This window comes from Anomaloglossus baeobatrachus, chromosome 3, assembly GCF_048569485.1.
Source record: "Anomaloglossus baeobatrachus isolate aAnoBae1 chromosome 3, aAnoBae1.hap1, whole genome shotgun sequence".
Taxonomy (NCBI): domain Eukaryota; kingdom Metazoa; phylum Chordata; class Amphibia; order Anura; family Aromobatidae; genus Anomaloglossus; species Anomaloglossus baeobatrachus.
Window position 1 is genome coordinate 153,213,440 of NC_134355.1, and position 22,140 is coordinate 153,235,579.

Consider the following 22,140-nt stretch of genomic DNA (forward strand, 5'->3'; position numbering starts at 1 on the left):
GCCATCATACCGCTCAGTAATGAGTTGGGTTCTGTGTACCACAGATGAACATGCTTTGGTCAGACATGTGCATATCAACCCAAGAACAAAGGTAAAAGACCTTGTGAAGATGCTGGCGGAAGCTGGTAAGATTGTGTCATTATCCACAGTGAAATGAATACTATGTCAACATGGGCTGAAAGGACACTCTGCCAGGAAGAAGTCATTACTCAAATAGAAACATAAAAAAAGCCAGATTAATGTTTGCAAATGCACACAGAAACAAAGACCTTAATTTTTGCAGACATGTCCTGTGGTCTGACAAAAGTAAAATTGAACTGTTTGGCCATAATGATCATCAGTAGATATGGAAGGAAAAAAGAAAAAGCTTTGAAGCCTAAGAACACCATCTTAAATATGAAACATGAGGGTGGTAACATCATATTGTGGGGTGGTTTTGCTGCAGGAGTGATTGGTGCACTTCACAAAATAGATGGCTTCATGACAATAGAAGATTATGTGGTAATACTGAAGCAACATCTAAAGACATCAGCCAGGAACTTAAAGCTTGGGCGGAAAGGGGCCTTCCAAATGGACAATGACCCGAAGCACACTGCCAAACTGGTTACAAAGTGGCTTAAGGATAACAAAGTCAATGTTTTGGAGTGGCCATCATAAAGCCCTGATCTCAATCGTATTGAAAATTTATGGGCAAAGCTGAAAAGGCAGGTGCGAGCAAGACGACCTACAAACATGACTCAGTTACACCAGTTCTGTCAGGAGGAATTGGCCCGAATTCCTACCAACTATTGTGAGACGCTTGTGAAGGCTATCCAAAATGTTTGACCCAAGTCATACAGTTTAAGGGCAATGGTACCAAATACCAATGAAATGAATGTAAACTTTTGACTTTGCAGAAAGTAATTAAATTGCCTTAAAATATTCTCTCTTTTTCAGTATTCTGGTTTTTGGCAAATCTAAATAATTTTGGTTCCTAATTGCCCTAAAACAGGAAAAGTTTATTCTGATTTCATGTCGGATAGTGAGAAATACATGCAGATGTGTCTTTTTAGATACTATATGTAAACTTCTGGTTTCAACTGTTGTCAACCTGGAAAATTGTCCAAAAAAATGAAGTATTTATCCAAGAAAATTACTGCAATTACACATATTTTGTTATACACGTTTATTTCCTTTGTTTGTATTGGAACAACATCCATTGCTTTTTGTTTCTGGAAAACACACATGGAGTCAAAATCATCAATACAGCTGTAGATAAATTCCTAGAGGGGTGTAATTTCCAAAATGAGGTTACTTGAGAGGCGATTCTGCTGTTCTGGCACCTCAAGGGCTCTGCCAGTGTGACATGACACCCTCAAACCATTTCAGCAAAATTTGAAGTCCAATATGGAGCTCCTTCATTCCTGAGCTTTGTACTGTGCCTCATAAGTAGTTTTCGACCACATATGGGGTATTAACGTACTCAGGAGAAATTGCACAACATACCATTGTTCGTTTTCTCCCATTATCCCTTTTGAAAATGAAAAACATGGGGCCAAAGAAACATTTTAGTTTTAAAAAATGTAATTTTCATTTACTCAGCCCACTGTAATATAACTCTGTGAATCACTTGAGGGTCATAGACACTAGAAACCTAGATGAATTCTTCTAGAGGTTTGGTCTAAAATCAGATAACGTCTGGTTCTTTTTTGTTGCTGTTTTGGCTTATCAGGGGTTCTTCAAATGTGACATGGCATTCAATCTGTTATGCACATAAGTATTCCAACATGGGTAAAAGCTTATCTCAATGCAGCTGGATTCTACTGGTTCCTGTGCAGACTAGTATCCCCAGCTTCTCAGCCCCTACCGGCTCCAGCACAGTCTTGAATAACCCTAGTGGCAACACCAGAAACCACAACCAGGACCTTACTGCCTAACTCCATTGAGTTGTTTGTCGTGCCTTCTAAGGAACCAGAGGGGAAGTTGCTTTTCTCTACATATGGGGTATCAGAATACTCAGGAGAAGTTGCACAACAAACTGTATGGTGCATTTTTTTCCTGTTACTCTTGTGAAAATAAAAACAATTGGGGCCAATGCAACATTTTTGTGGGAAAATTTAGATTTTTTTTTTATTTCATGTCTGAACATTATAAAATCCTATGTACGCATATAGACACATTCCTTGAGGGTCCTAGTTTCTAAAATGGGGTTACTTGGGGGGGATTTCCTCTGTTTAGGTACATCGGGGTCTCTGCAAAATGACATGACGTCCGCTATCATTTCCAGCTGATTTTGCATTCCAAAAGTCACATGATGCTCCTTCCCTTCTGAGCCCTGCCATACACCCAAATAGTACTTTTAGAGAACATATGGGGTATCAGCATACTCAGAAGAAATTGAACAACAAATTGTAAAGTGCAGTTTTTCCTGTTACCCTTAGGCCGGAGTCACACTTGTGAGAGACTCTTGCAAGTCTTGCATCACATCACCCGACATGGCCTGCAGCTCACCGGACAGGAGCATCTCAGCTGCATAGAAATACATGCAGCTGACCCGCTCCTGTCAGGAGAGTGTGTGGCCATGCAGGGTAATGCAACGTGAGACTCGCGCGAGTCTCTCGCAAGTGTGACTCCAGCCTTATGAACAGAAAAAAAATTGGGGATAAAGTAACATTTTTGCGGGGAAAAGTTAAATTCTCATTTTTTTTCCACGTTGTTTTAATTCTGTGAAGCACCTAAAGGGTTAATAAACTTTTTGAATGTTGTTTTTAGCGCTTAAAGGGATTCAGTTTTTAAAATGGTGTTACTTTTTGGTATTTTCTGTCACATAGGCCCCTCACCCTCATGGACACTTCAAATATGATATGGTCCCTATAAAAATTGGTTTGGTAAATTTTGTGGGAAAATGAGAAATTGCTGATAAATCTTTTAACCCTTTTAACTTCATAACAACAAAATATGATGTTACAAAAATGATGGTAATGTAAAGTAGACATGTTAAACATTATTTATCAACCATTTTGTGTCAAATAACTCTCTGATTTAAGTTATACAAATTAAAGTTTGAAAATTTAGAAATTTTCTAAATCTTCACGAAATTTCTGACATTTTCACTAAATATCGTACTAACATAAAGTACAATATGTCACAAAAAAACTCTCAGAATCACAGGGATCTATTGAAGTGTTCCAGAATTATTATCTCATAAAGTGGCACTGATCAGAATTAAAATAATCAGCCAGGTCAGGAAGGTGAAAACTGGCTGGGGGCGAAGGTGTTAATGAGCCTTGCCACATGACTTAAGGCTGCTTTACACCTTACAATTTATCGTGCAATCGCACCCACCCCCATCATTTGTGCGGCACGGGCAATTTCTTGCCCGTGTCGCACAATGCTGTAACCCCCATCACACGCACTTACATTCCAAACGACCTCGCTGTGGGCGGCGAACATCCACTTTCTGAAGGGGGAGGGATGTTCGGCGTCACAGCGACGTCATAAAGCGGCCGGCCAATAGAAGCAGAGGGGCGGAGATGAGTGGGACGTAAACATCCCGCCCACCTCCTTCCTTCAGCATTGCCGGCGGCCGCAGGTAAGCTGTGTTCATCGTTCCCGGGGTGTCACACGGAGCGATGTGTGCTGCCCCGGGTACGATAAACTACAGGACATGCGATTTTTAGAAAATGAGCGACGTATCAGAGATGAACAAAAAGGTGAGTATTTCTGCTCGTTCATAGCTGTCACACGCTACGATATCACTAACGATGCCGGATGTGCATCACTTACAACGTGACCCCGCCGACATCTCGTTAGATATATCGTAGCGTGTAAAGCCCGCTTTAGAATAAAAGCCAAATCAGAATCTCACTTTACAGACACGGTGTTTCTGGGTGTTGCCCCTCATCAGTGGAGAGCATGATATTTGATTTGGCTGTATGGGAGGCTTCTGACTTGGGTCTAGTGGGTAACATTTCGCCTTGCAGATATGTATCTGCCTGACATGTCAGTGTAAGGAGGCTTATAAACCATCCAATGTTCCTCTGGCAAAGTAGATATACAAATTGCCACTTCAGATCAAAAGAGGATGTGAACTCTAGTGCCACCAAAGTAGACATTTTTGGTGATTGGCCACTATTATTGTATTGCTGCTGATTGATAATCATAAATAAGCAAAAATATCCATAAAAGCTAGTAAGTGATCAATTCACCGTACATAAATAATGTAAAAGGCACTAATAATAAACATGGGGAATCCTGTGTGGAAATCCATGAAAGTTTTGCAATCCACTAAGATATATAAGAAAAACGGGAGAACAAAGGTAGATTTGCATATAACTAATGAATTCCTATTGTTGTCATATGGCTTATATTTCTATTTACATGTACCAATGATTTCCACCTTACAATTTGTGAATTTTCATTGCTGTCATATGGCATCTATTTGTGCCAATGTCCCTTTTGTGTTTGCACTTACATGTTAATTATCTACCTTATATCTATATGATGTAATAAACCCTTTAATATTTTTTGCATCAAATCCACCTTTGTTCTCCCGTTTTTCCTGATTGATAATCATGCAGGAAGTTATAAGAATAAACATTTCAGTGCCCCCCCTAGGTGTAGGGTAAAGGGAACCTGTCACCAGATTTAGGGCCTATAAGCTGCGGCCACCACCACCGGGCTCTTATATACACCATTCTAACATGCTGTATATAAAAGCCCAGGCCGCTGTGTAGAACATAAAAGTCACTTTATAAGACTTACCTAAATGGTCGCTGCGGTGGAGTTGGATCATATGGGTCATATGGGTGTCTCCGTTCTCTGGTGCGGCACATCCTCTTTTGGCTATCTTCTGAAGCCGAGGTGCATGACACGTCCGACGTCATACACACTCGCCGGCATTGAGGGCTTGCACAGGCGCACTTTGATCTGCCCTGAGCAGGGCAGATCAAAGTATTGTAGTGCGCTTGCGCGGGACCGGCGTGTGTGTATGACGTAGGATGCGTCATGCATACTGGCTTCAGAAGGAGGGCAAAGATGGATGAAACAGGAGGCGCTGGCACTGGAGAACTGAGACACCCATATGACCCAACTCCACTGCTGCCACCATTTAGGTAAGTATTATAAAGTGTTTTTTATGGTTACACAGCGGCCTGGGCTCTTATATACAGCATGTTAGAATGCTGTATATAAGAGCCCACTGGGGGTGGCCGCAACTTATAGGCCAGAAATCTGGTGACAGGTTCCGTATAACACGGATGCTATGGCTGCTATAACAGAAATTTGGTCATCACTTTCTGATTTTCCTGAGAAAAATACGCATCTGGGAGACCTCACTATGTATAATACAGAATAATAGCTTTGGACTTTTGGTGCTTGTCAGGAATGGACAGTTGTCATGTTTTCAGTAGGTGAAAGGGGTCAACACATTTAGTAGGAGTGGAGTGATTGAGTACGACAAACTTGCAGCTGCTCAACTTATTCTCTGGATCCTTATTATTATTTTCAAGATCTGTCCAGATAACGTATGTCTGATGTAAGTTTCCTGATAGGAAGACAACATACTCTGTGCTAAATAAAGACCTGGTAAACTTGGCCACTTCCTCTCCAGATTCCTGTTTTTCAATATTCCACATCAGTTTTGCTGTTTATAAAATAGTAGAGTTGACTTTACCCCTAGCTAAGGGAATTTTTAAGTTCTTTCTTTTATAGCCAAACCAGAAATAGATTAAACAAAAGAGAAGTATTAAGCTTTCCTTTATTCATGATTTTTAGGATCCAATTCTGATATTAAGTCAACAAAATTGCATCATGATCTAAATTAATTGTGTAAACTTTATCATAGAGTCCTGCAAATTGTCATTAATATCAGATCAGATCCAACTCCTAGGACCACCACTGATCATTTGGTCAAAGGGGTTACAGAAAAGCTGATTTTGCATACTTTTCCAGTATTGCGGCATATATTGTATAGAGGCTGTAAATAGTAAATAAAATAATTTGGATGTGTTATTGGGCACCTAATTTAAGAATAGGTACCATATTTTTAGTTTTATAAGACACAGCGAATTATAAGACGCACCCCAAATTTAGAGCTAAAAAAGTAAAAAAAAAAATGGGGTCTGTCTTATACTCTGGTGGTGTCTTACCGGAGAGGAGGGGCGACAGCGATGGTGGAGCAGGGTCACCACAGGCAGGGGTAGTGCTGGAGTAGGGCGATGGTGCAGGTGCTACAGTGGGGGCTGTGCTGGCAGCAGTGGGGGCTGTGCTGGCTTCGGAGGGGGCTGTGTTGGGTGCGGTGGGGCTGTGCTGGCTGCAGTGGGGGCTGTGCTGGTTGCGGAGGGGGCTGTGCTGGCTGAAGTGGGGGCTGTGCTGGTTGCGTGAGCCGTGGTGGCTGTGTAGAGCAGGCCGGTGTGGCGGGTGTCACATGCTCAAAGAAATGGCGCCCAGAGTGAGCGCGTGTTGTGACGCCCTGGACTAGCCAGGTAGTCACATGCATACCAGCAAACCCCCCCACCCTAGGCAGCAACAACAGTCAATCAAAAACCCTTGTTGCCTCCATCCAGGGTCTGATGTCCACACCAGGTAGGGTGGAGCCAGGCGGTTGGCCCCACCCACCGAGGAGTTCACAGGCCTGGAGGCGGCAAAAGTGACAGTTTAGTCTTGGAGGTGAAAGTAGGAGGTCAGAGAAACTGCATGTGCCTGGGTAGGAGCCTAGGCACTGACAGCAAGGTTGGCAGATGGTGGTGGCTGTCTGCAGGAGTTGGTGGAACTCCACAGAGCTGTAAGGACCGGGGTCGGGCGTCGGCCTGCCGATACCGGACCGGGGAATGGAGTGAAGCTAAGCACACAGGCAGGGCCATCGGACCCCGACCAGGCTTGGAGCCGCCATCAATAGTCAAATCTGAATGTGACAGGAACCCCAGGGGTGTCCTAACAATCAAGTCCCGATTGAAGGCAACCGTCCACCCAGAGAGGATATACAGCGACCACCACAGGCTAGAGATCCAAGGGCCAGCGCCCGTGGGCAAAACGGGCTCCTACGGCACCTATACGCTGGGGAGCGGACTACCGGTGGGCAACCACAGGAGTCAAGCACATCTTCACAGGTGCAGGGAAAGACAGCCACCATCAGCCGTCCGGGGAGAGCACAACAACAACACTGCAGCCGGCTGCGGGACCCGTCCATCCGGCCGTTTGGTTTACCAGAGACTCTGTCATTGATTGTCTGAGTGAGTACACCAGTGACGTCCGCCACCGCGCTGCGCTGTCCCTGCAAAACTGCACCCCAGCCGTCCAGCCTCCCCGTTACACCACCGAGCCCCGGGATCACCAACCCCCTACCCACAGAGGGGACAACATCCTCGCTGCTCCCTACCATCTCTCCCGGGATCCCCGTCACCAGCAGCGGTGGTGCCATCATCACCATGTCCCGTGGGTGGCGTCACGAACACTCTCCCTAACCAAACCATCCCTTCTCACTCACAAGTGAGGAGCGCTGCTCGAGTCCCCGGGTCCGGTCCACCACTCAAGCCACCGAGCAGCAGCAGCAGAAGCCTCGGACCCGAGCGTGGCAAGCATGTCCCCTCCGCCCCCGACAGTGTGCAGATTGAGCTCTCGGCTCAATGACAAGCTGAGATCTCATTTGCGCACGCGCAACCTCCGGACACCATTTTCTTTAAGTCTGCTGCTGGGAGATCAATGTGCCTGAGGTGGCGCGTGTGCAGATGAGATCTTGAGCTGAGAGCTTCACCTGCACATGTGCCGACTCCAGGCGCCGTTATTTGAAGCATCTCACCCGCTGCACCTGTTGCGGGCGGGGGCCGCTGCCGCTTCTCTCGGGGGCCTGCTCGGATCCGGGTTCGCTGCTGCGGCTCGAGTTGTCACCGGCTGCTGGAGGTGGTGTGCCAGGTTGGACCAGAGGTCAATGGAGTACTCACAGTTCAATAATTTCACACAAGTCCAGTGGTAAACCAAGTTGCCAGTGACCGGCTGCCGTTGAAGGGTGTATTCGGGTCCCACACCTGGGTTTAGTAAACAGGTGTCCCTTCCTCCTGCACTCTGTGTTTGTCTCTTCTATCGGACGACTTCGCATGGAACGGAGAAGTCCTCTCCCGGTTTTGTGTGAGTTTTGGGAGCTGTTGCCCGCGAAAGCTACCCTTGGGATCTCAGTGGGTTCTGATGGACACCCTATCCCCCGCATTGAGCTTCCATTTCGCTGTATCTGGGCTTTTAACGGGACAAAGTCTGGAACCTTGTCCTCGGCTGGTAAATTGGAGAGGGGCTTGCAACCTTCCTCGCTCTAGGGAGCAGGCACCCCGACTGTGCACGGTCTCCGGACCGGATTCCCACTGTCGGCACCGGCGGGCTACAACCTTGCCCTGGTCCACTTAAGGTTTCCCGTGACTGGATCTCCGTCGCCTGTGGCCCTGTTCACTGTCTGCCACCTAGCTGGGTAGCCCAAGGGCTACTACCACTGACTACACTGCACCCTTCGCTCCTCTCACTTCAACTGTCCGAACTTGACTATTGTCTTCCCGCCCCTGACACCTCAGGACCCCTAGGTGGGCGTTCTCATCCGCCTGATCCCGCCCACTGGTGTGTCCCTATTATAATGAGGGGGTGGCTAGGGTTTAATGGCTGTGTGTTATACCTGAGTGTGGGTTTCTGGTGGTAACAAGGAGGATGTATACTTTTGTGACTACCTGGTTTTGCCAGGGCATCACACACCTCTCCACACAGCCCCCACCGCAGCCATCAGAGCCCACACCGCATCCAGCACAGCGCCTATTCTCCGGCTCCCGGTAAGCTACATTTGCATTATAGGAGGCACCTCTCATTTTCCTCAAAAAATTTTTGGGAGGAAAAGTGTGTCTTACAATCTGAAAAATTATGGTAATTAATTTAATTAAAAAAACACATTTGAATATTATCATGCAAATTGGATAAATGTCAGTCAAAGACACCAATTATGGTGGGATTGACTGACAATTTAATGTGTAAGTATGATGGTGTACAGTCCTTACACTGACATTATATAAGGAATAAAGGTTTGGCATGTTGAATTCCAATATTCCATAGCTGTGTTCTCAAGGAGAACAAGCCAATACCGAAAGTGTCTGGCAGCAGATCTACCAATTGTACATACAAAGACTCTGATCATTAAGACTGGTGACATACCTGCACCGGGGCCTGGGGTGACTCGTTACCGGGCCGCAGTTCTGCTCCTGGGATGCCGCGGTGGCAAGGCCCGATTCAGTGACCCCGGCGGTGTCATTTAGGAAATAGGAAGGGGATGCTGACAGTTTATTCGTGACGCCACCTGTGGTATGCGGCAAGTTAGGTGTCGTTGCTGCGGGATGGGGACCTCTGGGGCAGATGGAGATGCAGCTTAGATGGTACAGCTTTCCACAGGCAGAGCTAGGCCCCAGGGCGGATGGGAGTCATAGTAGGCGATGGCGGATGTTGCTGGGCTGGAGGCGCAGGCGAATAATGGAGCGACACAGGAATGCAGTCTCAAGGTTTTTACTCACTGTAGCAGGTTCCAAGGTAACAAGACATGTTAGTGACCGCCTTTGGAGTGCTGGGTTTCACTGTGATGGGCTCCAGCCGATCCCAGGTATTTCGGAGGTCGAGTCCGGTGCACCTTTCTTATGTGTCCCTTCCCTGGTCATCTTCCTGCGCTTGCTTCTCCCTCCTGCTTTGCGCCCTTGTGGCACCCTGGCCTAGCCAGGTCGTCACAGATAACATACAAACACCCCCACCCCCATTAGACAGGGACACCAGCCAAACAAAAATCCTTGTTGCCTCCCTACAGTGTCTGATGTCCACACCAGGTGGGGAGGAGCCAAGCGGTTGGCCCCACCCACCGAGGAGTTCACAGGCCTGGAGGCGGGAAAAGTGACAGTTAGAAGTAGGAGTTTGAAGGGAGAGGAGCAAGCACTTGGGTGTCTGGGTTTGTGGCCCAGGCACTGACAGCAAGGTTGGCAGACGGTGGTGGCCGTCTGCAGGAGTGGTGAATCAACGCGGAACCGTAGGACCGGGGTCGGGCGACGGCCCGCCGGTACCGACCAGGGAGCGAAGTGAAGCCAGCACACACAGGCAGGGCCATCGGACCCTGACCAGGCTTGGAGCCGCCGTCAATAGTCAGATCCGATTGTGACTGGAACCCCAGGGGTTTCATAACAGCAAAAGTCCCGATTGAGGCAACCGCCCACACCGTGAGGGTATACAGCTACCGCCTAAGGCTAGAGACCCAAGGGCCAGCGCCTGCGGGCAAACGGGCTCCTCCGGTACCCATACACCGGGGAGCGGACTACCATTGGGAATCCATAGTAGTCAGAAGGAGAACATCAAGGTGCAGGGAAAGACAGCCACCATCACCTGTCCGGGGAGAAACACTGCAGCCAGCTGCGGGACCCGTCCATCCAAGCCGTTTGGTTTACCGAGGACTTTGTACCTTTCTTGCTGAGTGAGTACACCTGTGCCATCCGGCACCATGCCGCACTGTCCCTGCAACCCTGCACCTCGCCAGCCCTGCCTCCTCGTCACAACATCACCGGGCCCCGGGACCACCGACCCCTACCCATGGAGGGGAAAAACAACATCCCAGCTGCTCCTTACCATCGCTCCCGGGATCTCCGTCATCAGCAGCAGTGGTGCCTATCTTCACCACGACCCGTGGGTGGCGTCCCGGACTAAATCCCCCAAACCAACCACCCCTTTCACTCACGGGCGAGGAGCGCCTCTCGAGTCCCCGGATCCGGCCCACCGCTCGAGCCACCGAGCAGCCATCGCAGCAGCACCGGACCCGAGCGTTAGAGAGAGCGCAGCAGCGGCGGCGTCCTCCCCACCTGCGACACCCTCTCACACTGAACCCTGTGCTTCCCGCGGATCCTTTTGGGTGTCTATTCCTTGTCCCTTTGGGGTTACCTTCCAGCGAATGTGTGTGCGGATGTGGCCGCAGTGCTTGCAGTCACCTTAGCCTCTGGCTTTACTAGCGGAGTACGTAGGTTCTTCTCCTCTAGCCTAGGGATCAGTCCCCGAGTTGTGGCCAAGTCCTTCCACTCAAAAGTTGTATGTAGAACAAGGCCACGGGAGTTTGTCGCACTTCCCATGGTCTCTAGGACCCCTTCTGTCTTGTGCCCGGGCCGAGCGGTACCAGCTCCAGGCCACAGGTCTTTGCTCTTCCACTGCTCCTTCCAATCTTCTACTTTCTCCACACTCCACTACTGTGTTTGTCCCCACTCTTAAGACTCCACCCCCACGGCCTGGCTTTGGGTATAACACGCCCTTGCCATATCTGATGAGGTGTTACTGAGTGAGAATGTTGTGTTTTGTGTGAACCTGTGGATGACCTCCTTCATACCAGGACGGGATGCCACATCTCTGGCTGAGGTGAGACTGAAGCCTCAGGGGCGCTACACTGGCCAGTCTTAATATGAGGTGTGTAGGAATAAGATGCGCGGTATTCATTATCTTATCAGTGTCATGTGCCTCTGTGTGTCTTGCCAAAAATGTTACTCCAATCAGGGACTGAAGTAACATTTCTGACATAAGAAATTACATCCCAATGATGAACTGATCGGGGGGATGCCTCATCCCATCCCGGCTCCTTCCAATTCCTCCAAAAATGCCAGAACTTGCAATATATTTCCATAACTGACTTGTGTAAAAAGTTTCCAACTGTTCATAGTATTTTACACCCGTTTTCTAGCATTAACCCTTCTATGTATTCTACAAAATTATTGTACTTGTTTGAAAAGAAAAACACTGATGGGAAGAAGCTCAAACGGTTTTCCTGGTTTCATACCTTGAACTCCACTTGCATGATTAAACTTTATGACTTGTCAGAGTCCTGTCTAAATCTCATTTTTCAGAGATTTAGACAGAATCCTGGATGAAGTTGCAGTTGGGTAATGGGTGAATGTGAGAGAAATACATTGGAAATATCCTGCATTTACCTTAGAGACCCTGTAAACAGAAGTCAAGCAGGAAGAGTTTGTGACATGAAGGCACATCCGTATGGAGACGATGCAAATGATGAAAGACGCTGAAATGTTAACGTGCCAGAGCAAAACAGGAACTGTTATATACAATGTCTATAGTGAGCCACATTATAAGTGTTTACTTATAAATGTGGAAATGGAGCCACTCCCAAAACATGTCTATTCAATTTTAACACTTAACATTACAAGACTTTTGGATATGAGATGGACTCCCACTGCGCCCAAAAACAACCATATCTACAGTAAACCTGGACACTGAAATACATACACAAAATACATATTTTGGATGTCAAATGTCTACAGCTTTATTTAAATCACAGGATTAAAACAATCACAGCAGGAGTCAGTGCTCGTACATTAGGATTCCCCAGTCCTGTGATATCCTCAGCTGTTTGAGATACAGCACCGGGCCAGACACCTATACAGGGGACGGCACGCATTGGCAGCCATTGGAGAAGAGCCACTAAACTTTCAGGGCACCAATGACCCTATTATCCTCACTCCTGTACTTAATTGTACTGCCTGCCCCTGATTGACATTACCATGATGACATCCTTCAGGTTGGCCACCAAACCACTATGAGGTTTTACATCCCATCCTCTATTAGTTAAAATTAGTCCACCTTAACTTGTCTGCAACTTCCACCTGACTCCGACACCACAAAGCCATGTCAGGTTATAAATTGCAAGTCACATATGATAGTTTTTAGCCATTTTTTTTTAATTATTTATAATTCAAACATTTATTTCCATTAGATAAACTTATAAGTAGATGGCCCTTCAAAAGCATTAAAAAGAGAACTAAACTTAACAAACCTCCGACTCACAAGTCATCCTACAGCACTGAGGAGAGGAAAAACCCTGTGGAGGGAATCATTATGGAACCATGGCTAAAGGATTGCCCTATCCTTGAACTAAAGCGGGCTTTACACTCTACGATATATCAAACGATATGTCGTCGGGGTCACGTCGTAAGTGACGCACATCTGTCGCCGTTTGACATATCGTAGCATGTGACAGCTACGAGCGTCTGTTAACGAGCAAAAATAGTCATCTTATCGTTGCTCATTGACACGTCGCTCATTTTCTAAAAATCACACGTCCTTCTCTGCGCCGGTTGTTCATCGTTCCCGGGGCAGCACATATCGCTCCGTGTAACACCCCAGGAATGCTGAACTACAGCTTACCTGCCTCCCGCTGGCAATGCGGAAGGAAGGAGGTGGGCAGGATGTTTACATCCCTCTCATCTCCGCCCCTCCTCTACTATTGGCCGGCCGCTGTGTGACGTCGCGGCGACGCCGAACGTCCCTCCCCCTTCAGGAAAAGGATGTTCGCCACCCACAGCGAGGTTGTTAGGAAGGTAAGTACGTGTGACGGGGGTTTACGACTTTGTGCGACACGGGCAACAAATTGCCACATCGCACAAACGATGGGGGCGGGTGCGATCGCAAATGCAATTGCACGAGAAATTGAAGCATGTAAAGCAGGCTTTAGAAGGTTAATGCTAACAATAACGCTATATAGCCATGATAGAATTGGACATGGTGCAAGATATTCAAAAGCTAATTCAACAAATGAAATATGGATCACTTATGGAAATGAAAGTATTAACATCGCGCTGCCATCTAGGAGAAAATTTTCAAAGGTTCATTGGACATCAATAGTGATTTTAATTCTTTACATACATTTGTGATTTATTCCTGAAGAACAAGCTTTCTTGCTCCGAGACGTGAAGAATTAAAATCACTTCTGATCTTCAATGAACCTTTGAACTTTTGTGCCTGGATGGCAGCATGGTGTTAACCCTTTAATTTCCCTAAGCCATCCTGTTCAACTGCTATAGCAACTGCTGCAGCCGAAATCTTTCCATCCATGCGGATATAGTAGTTCTTACTCTCACAATTACCTAAGGTGAGTAACACTCGCTCTAACTTCATTTTACTCCCACCCAGGTAAGATCCTATCTGCGCCTTTTGTCCAATTACCACAATCTAACACATAAAATAAGGCATTCATCACTATATAAGAAATGGTTAAATAAAGAGTTGTAGAATAGTGATTATAACAGGTTAGAGGGGCGGGTAATGTTTCCTCCAGTTCTTTTGATGAGACACAGAGAAAGAGAGAGATAAGACAGAGTTACATCTTCTTTATAGCCTCGCCCTTCCGGTAAGACACCAGTCAAGGATACACTGTGCTCCTTCCACTTGCTTAAAGACTACATGGCTATACAACAAAGTTACAGGAGTTATAGTTCCACCCCTTCCAAAGTTACATACCCCTTCACTTAGCTCTCAGGGGGTGTCTTTAGTGCAAATTCAGATACATGAATACACCTAATGGTAGCCATGAAATTTATATAAGACAGATAATGTTTGCAAAATGCTTATATGAGATTGTGCCGCCCCCGTGCCAGCAGCCAAGCTGCTCGGATGCAGATCCACGGTGGCTCGAGGGGTCTCCGGACCCGGGGGTCATGCGGCCATTCAAATGAAGGGGATATTTACCAGGAATTGTATTAGAGTTTGTGACGCCACCTGTGGTATGGGGTAATTGGTACCCCGGCTGCAGTTGAGAGTACCCGGGGATGATGGAACGGGGCAGCCAGGTGTTATGACCCTCCACAGGTAGGGGGATAACCCAGGGCTCGGTGATGGTGTGGGAGAGTGCCGTTGGGTGCAGAGTGGTCACTTGCGTACTCACTCAGTCCATTAAGCTGTATCTGACAACTGGATAAACCAAAGTTCTGGATACTGCTGCCGCTGAGGGGAGCTAGTTCAGGTCCCGTGCCCAATGGTGCTGCCTGGTGATCCGTGACCTGCCTCCTGGCACTAAGTTTACTTCTCTGTTGGTCCCGGTAGTATGGAACTTGCTGGGTCCCGCTCCCCACTATGGCTAAGTGTGGGAGCTTGCTCTGAGGGTTCACGCTTGGGATTTTCTGGACCGTTTGAGTGGAAAGTCCTATCCCCCTCGTTGTGCTAGTACCCCGATTTTGGAGCGGGTGGAGAGCGGATTTTGAAGGCTCCGTTCTCGTCAGGTAAGTTGTCAGGTTGCCTGAAGCTACTCCCTCACCTAGGGTCCACGTACCCCGTCGTGCCCTGGTCCCAGCCCGGTGATGGTGCAAGGCCGCCGGCTGTCCTCCTCAACAGACCTGTGCCCCTTGCCACGATCCCCTGTGACCGGAGGTCCACCTCCTCTAGGCCCAGACCACCGTCTGCCACCTAGATAACTTTCTAGGAGCCCAGCTCCTGACCTCCTCTGTCCTTCACTTCCAACACTCAACTCTCGACTCCTGACACTCCTGACCTCCCCTAACCAACCCTCCAAGTGGGCGATCCTATTCCATTCAGGCCGTCCACTAGTGTGTTTGGTGGGTGTGATGCAGAGTGTACCTAGGATTTTGATTAGCTGATGTAGGCAACAACATGTAGTTGGGGACCCATAACCAAGAAGGATGTGGATATTGCATGGGAGGGCAGATTGTGCAATACCCTGTGACGACCTGACAGTCCAGGGGCGTCACAAGATGTGTTGGCAGTCACCATAAATGTGAGAAGTGAAATTTAAAATATTCTTACTGGGCATGATGAAGCATCTCTGGAGAACTACGTGGCTGATAAAAAACGCCTGCAGCTATTTATTGGCATGTGAAGAAAATGCTAAACTGCCCAGTTCCTTACCTGCCAGGTGGGTGATACTGAGGCACTTCATATGTAAATACCACTGGCTTAGCAAAAGTAGGGGATTATTTTATCCCTATCAAAAAACAAAAGTGCAACATTCAGCGGACAAATGTATGAGAAAGCCATTTTCTTCAATTAAAAAATATGGTTTTTATTTTCATATCTTTTAAAATCCATTATTCCATATTGATGGGGCAAATAAGGGGGTGATAGCCACCCAGGACTACGTGTTTCAGCGTTTCCTCATGCCGTCATTTTACACTTCAAAGAGTCAGAGGAGAAACTCTACATGAACTGGATCTTTTGTGTTCAGCAGCAAATCATTTGCTGGTTTATCCCATATTCATCTAAACATAAGATGGCAGTTTAGTCACTGGAAATATCAAAAACAAAATCTCATCCCTCATCTGGGGCTAATGACCGACTCTTCCGGCTTTGCTGATTTGCTCATCTTGCTGGTGCATATGTACTGCCCCGGGGCTCGGCCGGCTGCCGAGCTGCTCGGATCCGTGCTCGTCGGTGGGTGGCTCGAGCTCTTTACAGACCTGGGGGGTCACGTCGTTCTGAAAGGGGGTTGGCGCTACACGTAGGGACTTCGGTGGGGAGGTCCACGGCCGAAGCCGCGGTTGTTTGTAGGGGACTTACGTTCGTGACGCCACCCACGGGTTGTGGTGAATGGATGGACACCACCACTGCCGTTGACTAGGCTCCCGGGGACAGTGTTGCACAGCTTGGTGTTGGCCCCCTCCGTGGGTAGGGGGGGATGATGGTCCCGGGGGCCTGAGGGAGGGGCTGAGGCGAGGGGATGCATGTGTGCTGGAGTGTCGGTGCGGTGCGCGGCCCGAAGGCACTGTTGTACTCACGATGGCAAACATGCTAGAGTCTCTGGTAAACCAAACAAGATGGTGAACGGTGCCTGCAGCTGGCTGCAGTTTTCTCCTTATCAGGTTGGTGGTTTCCACCTTTCTCCTGCACCTCACTTATGTAGAAATCACGACTCCTATGCCTGAGCAACGGTAGTCCGCTCCCCGGTTTGATATGTGTTGGGAGAGCCCTCTTTACCCGCAGACGCTGGCCCCTCGGGTCTTTATGCCTGGGCGGTGGCTTTACCCCTATGGTTGGGCTGTTGTCTTCAGTCGGGTCTTATGTGGGAAAGGTCCTAAAGTCCAGTCCTCAATCAGTTGATTTGACTCAGCCTGGTTGTTTCTGGGCCTCGTACTGGGTCTGGGTACCCCTCCTGGTGCTCCGGTTTCCAATCGGTTCCCCGGTTCGGTACCGGCGGGCCACCGCCCGACCCCGGTCCCTACGGTTCCACCGGCTGTGATCCCAGCTCCTGCAGGTGGCCACCACCATCTGCCTCCTTGCCAGAGGTGACTGGGCTCCAATCCATACACCTGTGTAGACTATGGCAGACCTAGGCACAGGTCTGCCCTTGAACTTCACTCCACTCCACTTCACAGTCAAAGCTCATCTACTGTTTTTCCCGCCTCAGGGCCTGTGAACTCCTTGGTGGGTGGAGCCAACTGCCTGGCTCCATCCACCCTGGTGTGAACATCAAACCCAGAGGGAGGTGACAAGGGTTTTGTAGTTTGGCTGCTGTCACCTTACTAAGGGGGGGGGGGGGGTGTATGGAACTACCTGGTCCAGGGCGTCACACATAGACTTCAAAAGACCTAACTGGTTGTGCAAAATATAGTCCTAGGACTAGAGTGTCGCCCAGGGTTATTTGGTACTCGGCGGCGTATAACTGGGGAATGTCACTTTGGTGGCCATTGCCCGGTCCTGTGCCCTGGGTGCTTTTTAAAAGGGGGGATATTTACAGAGGATTTTGAATAATGTTCACACGTGATGCCACTTTCGGTGTTGCGGCTATGTGGATGGAGCCGCCGTTGCACAGTTTTCACTATTGGGGCTGGTGTTAGTTGTGGCGCCGTGGACAAGCCAGGACGTCACAGGTACTGCAACAACACACCCCACACCCTGGTTAGGAACATCTAAGTCAGACACAAATCATTGTTGCCTTCCTCCAGGGGCTGATGTCCGCGCCAGGTGGGGTGGAGCCAGGCGGTTGGCTCTTCCCACCGAGGAGTTCACAGTCCTGGAAAAGAAGGTCAGATAGAGAGTGACAAGGAGTGTAGAGAGAGAGAGTCAGGAAAGTGGTAGTGGAGGAACTGACTGGCCGTGTCCGGGTATGTGGCCCAGGCACCTGACAGCAAGGTTGACAGACGGTGGTGACCGTCTGCAGGAGAGGCCGATCGACGCACAACCGTGAGGACCGGGGACGGGCGGTGGCCCGCCGGTACCGGATCGGGGAGCGAAGAGAAGCCAGCACCATCCGGCAGGGCCTACGGACCCCGACCAGGCTAGGAGTCGCCGTTAAACCGGTCAAATCCGTCAGCGACGGAAACCTCCGGGGTTTCCCAGCAGTAAAGACCCGACTGAAGGCAACCGTCCAAACCGTGAGGGAGAGAAAGCTACCGCCAGAGCTAGAGCTCCCAGGGCCAGAGCCTGGGGGCAAACAGGGGCTCCATTAGCCAAGCTACCGCTGGGGAGCGGGTTACCGGTGGGAAGCCATCGGGGCCGAGAACATAGCACCGGTGCAGGGAGAGACAGTTACCGCCAACCTACCGGGAGTGACCGTCGCAATCGTCTGTGGGACTCGTCCATCCAGCCGTTTGTTTTACCAGAGACTCCGTGTGCATTACTGGCTGAGTAAGTACCACCGTGCCGTCTGGCACTGCGCTGCCCCGCGACCCTGCACCTGGCCAGGCCCCGCAATCCACCAAACAGACAACAACTCCGGGCCCCGGGACTACCAAAACCCCCTACCCAAGGAGGGGAGAGAAACATCCCAGCTGCTCCCTGTCACCGCTCCCGGGATCCCCGTACAGAGCAGCGGTGGTGCCCCAACCTCACCACACACCGTGGGTGGCATCACAAACCGACATCCCAAACACCAACAAATCACCCCTTTCACTCACGGGCGAGGAGCGCCGCTCGAGTCCCCAGATCCGGCCCACCGCTCGAGCCACCGAGCAGCAGCAGCGCCGGACCTGAGCGTGGTGAGTGGAGCGCCCTCTCCGCCCGCGACAACTTGGCGTCACGAACAGGATCCTACCGTTCTACTGCCTGGTGGAAGTGCACCTTGTGTCCCGCTGAAGGTGTCCGGCCGAAATTTTCGAGAGTCGCCATATTGGGCGTGAGAAGTCCCCGCTCGAGCGTCTTCCTGAGCAGTGGAGGCGCAAAAGCCAAAGCTCCGCCACTGAAGAGGAGGTGCCAGAGAGACACCAAGGGGGGACGGAAACAAGATGTCGGCGCCCGACGAAGCTGCTGGGGGAGCGGTGGACGTAGCCGCAGACATGCCAGCAGATAGGAATGGGCCCGGCCGTGCTCTGGCCGCAGGAGCGGGGGGGGCTGCGGTCCCCGCCCTTGCTCAGGTAATGCCGTTCTCCTTGCCCTATGTGCCCAGAGCTACCTGGCTGCCGCAGTACGACGGGAAACCTGATACCTTGCAGGTCTTCCGAAAAAAGCTTAGCCCGCTTTTAGAACTGTACCCCCTGACTGAGAAGCAGCATGCAGCGGTGGTGCTGGGGCAGATAACCGGCGCAGCTGAGCAGGAGACGGAGACCTGGGCTGAGGGGGACCGGTCCTTTGTGGCCACTATCTTCAAGAAGCTACAGGTTGCCTTTGAAATTCGCACCGGGGCTGAGCTGCGAATGCAGTTTTACCAATGCCGACAGTGGCCTAACGACAGTATCAGAGATTATGCCCTGCGTCTACAAACTTCTCTCCAGACGTTGAAGCGGGTGGACCCCATCAATGATGCTGACAGTAACAAAATGCTGGTAGAACAATTCGTGCAGGGGATGAGATCCCTGGAGGACCGCAAACAGCTGCGTCTGTGGGCCTTAGAGCACCCTGATGTGGACTTTGCCGTGTTGAAAGAACGGGCCATTAAGGCTCTGCAGCCCCTGACATCCGAAGTCACGGAAGCGACCCCGTGGCCAGCTGAGACGGCTCCCATCGTGGTAGCTCCTTCTCCCCCAACGTCGGCAGTGCCTGTGAATTTTGGCGGAATGACTAGAGGAGCTGGCTGCCCAGGTCCGTCGTATGGACGGAGACCTCGCCAAGATCCTCGCCGCACTGCAGCCTCCAACGAGGTCCAGGCCCCTGGGGGGGTTACAGCTCGCCGATCGCCCCGAAGATGATCCCTGGATGCAGCGGAGAAGGGCTACTGACCCGCGGTATGGACCTCCAATCTGCTATAAGTGCAGCAAGCCCGGTCACTACTCCCGACGGTGTCCTTTAAACGAACAACCCCTGGGGTCAAGGGCCAATCCTCAGGAGTAGAACCCAGTGGCCCCCCCGACTGGCGGGACCGGTTCATTGGGGCCCGCCCCATCATCCCTCTGGCTGTGGACGGCGTCCTGCTGATGGCGCTCCTGGACACTGGATCTCAGGTAACCACGATGCCGTATACACTGTATCAACGTTATTGGGGGGAGGATGAACTTGCCCCTCCAGATAGCAGCATGACATTGATTTCCGCTGATGGCCTCCCTTTGACCCAAGTGGGGTACAAACATGTGGCTATGACTGTGGGGCGAACCGAGCTACAACACCAAGGGATGGTCGTGATAAGGAATGACCCCAGCGATCATGATCCAAAGGTGGTGCTAGGAACAAATGTAATGGAGCATTGCATGAGTGAGGTGCTGACCCTACTACAACAGCTGGCTGCCACCGCAGCGGGAGGTCGACAAAGGGCGGTGCAGGGAGAGATTCGGGCCTTGATGTACCGGCAGCAAGTGAACTCTGCGGGAGGAGAGATTGGGGGAGTGAGAGTGATGGACGTGGCCCCTTTAACCGTGCCTCCCCGGAGCGAAATGATGATCTGGTGTAGGGCAGCGGTAGGTCCCCAGGGACGTGATTACCCGGCCATGGTAGAGCCCATGCCCTCAGAACACTGGCCCACCGTAATGGCCGCCAGGGGAGTGGTGGACGTTAAGAAGGGGAGGGTGCCCGTGAGAGTGCTAAATTGTGGGGAGGAAGAGGTTAGGCTCCCACGGTACGCCACCCTCGCCAAGCTACTAACCCTGGACCCCCACACCATCCAAGAGGCAGTCTCCCCAACCTCGCCCTCCGCCAGTCGCCACATGCCCCCTGCCCAGTTGGGTGAGTGGTGTCGAAAGCTGCATGTAGACACTGACGATACCCCCACACATCACAGGGACGGGGTATACCGGGTAGTACAGGAATACGAGCAGGTTTTCAGCAAACACCCGCTAGACTTTGGGCGGTTTAAAGGGGTCCAAAACTACATACCCACCGGCAGGCACCCCCCTATTAAAGAGAGGTATAGACCTATTCCGCCCGCACATTACCAATGCGCCAAAGATATTTTGAAAAACATGAAAGAGGCAGGGGTTATTCGGGATAGCTGCAGTCCCTGGGCAGCTCCGTTGGTGCTGGTCAAGAAAAAGGATGGCACAATGAGGATGTGTGTGGATTACCGGAAGATCAACCAGATAACCCATAAAGATGCCTATCCTCTGCCCCGTATTGAAGAATCTCTAGCCGCGCTGAGGACCACTAACTACTTCTCTACCCTCGACCTCACCAGCGGATACTGGCAGGTGGCCGTAGCCCCCGAAGACCGTGAAAAGACCGCCTTCGCTACCCCCATGGGACTCTGTGAGTTCAACAGCATGCCGTTTGGGCTGTGCAATGCCCCTGGAACCTTCCAACGGCTAATGGAATGCAGTCTGGGACACCTGAATTTTGAGACTGTCTTGCTGTACCTGGACGATGTAATCGTGTACTCACAGACATATGAAGCTCACCTGGAGCACCTAGCTGAGGTGTTCGCGTCCCTTGCCAAGTATGGGATGAAACTGAAACCCTCCAAGTGTCACCTGTTGAAGCCCAGGGTACAGTACCTCGGACACGTGGTGGGCGCGGAAGGCGTCGCCCCAGACCCGGAAAAGATCACTGCCATACAGGACTGGCCGAAGCCGACTACAGTGAGGGAGGTGAGACACCTTCCTGGGCCTAGTGGGCTACTACCGCCGCTTCATAAAAGGGTACACGAAGATGGCTGCCCCCATGCAAGACCTCCTCGTGGGACAGACCAAGGGTGTTAGGCCTACTGGGACTCCGTTAGTGTGGGAGGAAAATCACGATGAGTCCTTCCGCCAGCTGAAGGCGGCGTTGACCGGGGAAGAGATCCTAGCATACCCCGACTACAGCCTCCCATTCACCCTTTACACTGATGCCAGCAATGTGGGCTTGGGAGTGGTATTGGCCCAGAATCAAGACGGAAGGGAAAGGGTGATCGCTTATGCCAGCCGAAAACTCCGACCCACCGAAAGGAATCTTGAGAATTACAGCTCCTTCAAGCACGAGCTTCTAGCACTGGTGTGGGCTATCACCGAGCGGTTCCGCCGTTACCTAGCATCGGCCAAGTTCACC